General features: G+C 38.6%; 1 pseudogene; it reads left to right on the top strand.

Annotated features, from left to right (window-relative positions):
• The first annotated feature begins 2,571 nt into the window (after window positions 1-2,571).
• Window positions 2,572-3,480, top strand: LOC118607867 (annotated as a pseudogene).
• Window positions 3,481-3,954: the final 474 nt, after the last annotated feature.

The raw sequence follows: 3,954 nt of genomic DNA, 5'->3' as shown, positions 1-3,954 counted from the left end.
TACAAGAAAGAATTCAAATGCATGCCAGAATTAAAGTCAAAAAGAAAGTTTATTAGAGAAGGTGTAACACTCCATAACAGAGTGTGGTCTCCTCTCAGAGGCAGAGAGTGAGAGAACCTGAGAGAGACTCAGAGGAACGTAGACATAGAGAGAGAGAGAGAGAGAGAGAGAGAGAGAGAGAGAGAGAGAGAGAGAGAGAGAGAGAGAGAGAGAGAGAGAGAGAGAGAGAGAGAGAGAGAGAGAGAGAGAGACGAACAGAGAGAAGATACTGAGAGGGACTGAGAAAAAGACAGTAAAAGGAACAGAGTAAAAGACACTGAGAAGGGCCCTGAGTGTTCAGGGAATTCAGTTTATATGTCATGTTTTAGTTTCTGGGAATTACAGTTTTAAGACTATGTTTGCCATTTTCCTTTGATGATATAGGCATACAATATGAAAGAATAAGGCCATGTAGCATGAAAGGCCTGCTGATAATTCCCATCCTTTGCTCCATAGGTTCCCTGTGGTTTTAGCTTAAGGAATAAATGGTTTGATTTTGTATAGAGCACCACTTAAAGACTCTGTTTTCCAATCTGTCCTTGGGCTCCATATTCTTATGGAACCCTAGTATGTACATACATAATTTCCCCCTCTGTTTTCCTGTTTTCCCTTCATGGTGTGGGAAAATGATTTGTTACCATCCCCGTAGAAATCTTTGTTCTGCAGGTGTCCTCATGGCCTAGCTGCAGGGCTGATCAGCATATTGCAGTCTCTAAATAGAGCTTGATTTAACATTTGAGTTCTCTTGCCTCCTCCCTATATTAATTCTATTATTCATGGGCAACTGAGCAATTTTCAATTTAGTGCTATTACTAATAGACCTTCTACGAACATACTTACTTTGAACATATGTGTGCATGTCTGTTAGACATATTCCTAAAGAGTAGAACTGCTAGGTCATAGAGAATAGATATATTCAGCTGTAATATATAATGCCAAAGCATTTTCCAGTAGCTATATCAATTTATAGTCCAACCAGCAGTATATGAGAGTTCCAGTTGCTCCACATCCTCACTAACATTTAATATTTTCTTTCATTTAAGTCACTTTGGTGGTGTAGTTATATGCAGTAGTGAGAAGATTATTTCAAGGAATATTTAATTGTGCTTTGCTTCACCTCCCCTCAACTCAAGTGAGAGGAACTTTGAAATCTCTAAGAAAACCTTCAAATTTGTTTCCAAGAGCTTGAAGAACAAGAGGATAAACATCTGACTCCTGTTTACAAATTCTAAAAGCAAGATCTATCCTTCTTTAGTCCTTACTGCTGGATCAGTAATAAAATTAACATGAGACTAGATTAAAAGGAGCCAAGAACCAATTTATTGCTTGCACACAGGAGAATCACAATATGATGCTCAGATCATAAAATGAGGCTCAAAGAAATTATTGAACCAGGTATCTTTTCATACTTTTTAGACAAAGAAACAAATTTCTGTTCTGAGAAATTGACAGGACAAAGACAGGGCTCATTAGGAAAAAAAAAATCTAAGCCAGGTTTGGGCTTAGGTAGTAAATGAATAAAGGCATTACAAAGTTTGTTTATACATGTTTTTTTACTCTTGATTTTATAATATAACTCTTGTGATTAGGAGTGATCAGGGGCAAGGAGGGCACCTATCACATGTAAGATTTATCTCTTGCTTTTATGGAGACAGAGGTAAGTCAGAGAGCTTTTCTTGCTCCTGTTGTTTCTCGGGTGACTTTATTTTGAAAGAATCAATACGCCATTATGGGGTTTCTTGAGGCAGCCTGCACTGGGCCTGACAGCTGGTACTGCCTCTTGCTGCTGGCAGAGTAGAGAGGGCTGCCCTGGGAGCCAGCTCTTCTTCCAACAACGTTAGGACAGAGGTGCAGGTTTCCTGGGGACCAAATGTGACTTTGAAAAAAGGATCCAATCTTGGATTTCTCAAAATTTACTTCAGCCAAAGGACTGATTGGAGATATACAGGGACCTCAATTATCAACAGGTTAAAGCCCAGAGACCAAGGGTGAAGTTGCGTACAGCCAGCCAGACAAAAGGTATTCACCTCACCAAAGAGTTTAAGTGGGAGGTCTTCAACAGGAAAATTACTAAGGACTCCATAAATACATTGTGTGGGAAGACAAGAGGCATCATTGGAAGAATATTATTGCCAGAGAACCCCAAACGCCAGATTCCAACTGACCCAGGCACTTTAGGGCAACTAAACTCTTGCCCTTTTCACCACTGCCCTGGGGTCAGCCATGTAGTGATTAGCAAACAACTAACAACAAGCCAAGCCAAGCCAAGTCATTTTCCAGCTGTAGGCTTCCAGAACTCAAGAAGGTCTGTGCTTAGGGAGGAGAAAAGATTAACTCTGAATGATTTTGGCCACTGAAATAACACTAGACTAGATTGGAGTTAAGTCATTATGAGATGAAATCGAACTTGTCAATGCTTTAAAGAGATTATTATTTTTTTTATCGTTTAGGAGGAACTGGAAAAACTAGGGGGCATGTCAAGGATTTCATCCAGGGGCAGAGAGAGAACTAATCCCCAGTAAGAATTAAAGGATGAAAAAGAATAAGGAAGAATTTCACACAATATAGGTAACTGACTTTGTGTTTTAAAAAAAGACTCTGATAGCTTCAATGCTGGTCTCCCCTATGATATTCAATCTTTCACAGATATAGTTTATAGACAAGTAATAAGCAGCAAGATGTTTGAAGTTAACATGAAAATTGCTACAGTGAACGTAAAAACAAATCAACTTCAACTACTACCTAATCATGTGCTTCAAAAAAAGCAAAATCATTCAATAGAAGGTGTCAGATCAACGTTTCTGAGTGTCAGCAGCCTCTGTTTATCAATGAATAGTGATAACTGCATGCTAGTGCCTTAGCCTACTAGTGATCTAAAGACGACAGCTGTTAAGACAGAAATAGTCCAACTCAAGTTGTAATAGTAGCATGTGTGACCAACATACAGACTACTGAAGTTTCTGTGCCACAAGTAAATTCCAGTTAAAGTTTATGGGATACATAGAGTGTAAGTGCCACACAGCCAACCATTTCTCCACTACCAAAGTCTACAGTTTCTAGAGTCCATTCTTCAATATGTCTGGTAAGCCAACCACCTAGACCTTCAGGTAATGTAGCAACAAAATTATCTAATCCTACAGTAGGAGTGAAGAAAACATCCTCACCTCATAAAGAAGAGCATCCCAAGAAAAATGAAAAAAGAAGAGAATAAAACAAGTGAAGATGCTAATGGGCTTTTTTATTCAGTGGGCATTCAAAACCAAAAATAAAGAAAGAACTTTATATAAAGGAAAATACAATTCAACTAGAAACTATGGGGCTTCGCTGTTGGGCTCTCAGAAAACATCTAGTGAAGACCTTTCCAATATCCCTGGTCTCCCTGAAAATCCTATTTCCATTATTAAGGACGCAATAAAACTGAGATTTAACTGGTCAAAATAACTTCAGTTGTTCATAAACAATACCTGCCAACTCAACCTGTTATCATCAAATGCTAAAAAAGGTGAATAGAGTGTACAAGGTTACAAATGACTAAGAAAAGATTTAGGTTTATTTGGTGATCTCCCTCACTGGTGAAGGGGAGCAGAGTTTGCCCCCTCCCCTAAATATTTCTCTTTGGGATATTAATTATTTTAAGTTATTTTTTTTAAGAAACAAAAGACTCAGGAAGAACCTTTGATCTTCCTCTAATTGCCTAAAAGACTTTAGATGGAAGACCTGCTTCAGGAAGGAAGCTATCAGCATAAATAACTATAGTTTAATATGAACTAAGCATGACAGACAGGGAGGAATAGCAACGCTCTTTTGATCAAAATCCTCTCTATGTCCCATTGTTAAGGTGTCCCAGCAAACACTTGTTTACCAAACATCTGCCTTTCCATCTCCATGTGAATTGCCTTCTCCCCTCTGAAATCC

This window comes from Rousettus aegyptiacus, unplaced genomic scaffold (assembly GCF_014176215.1).
Source record: "Rousettus aegyptiacus isolate mRouAeg1 unplaced genomic scaffold, mRouAeg1.p scaffold_m13_p_9, whole genome shotgun sequence".
NCBI lineage: Eukaryota > Metazoa > Chordata > Mammalia > Chiroptera > Pteropodidae > Rousettus > Rousettus aegyptiacus.
This window is presented reverse-complemented; position numbering and strand designations above follow the sequence as displayed.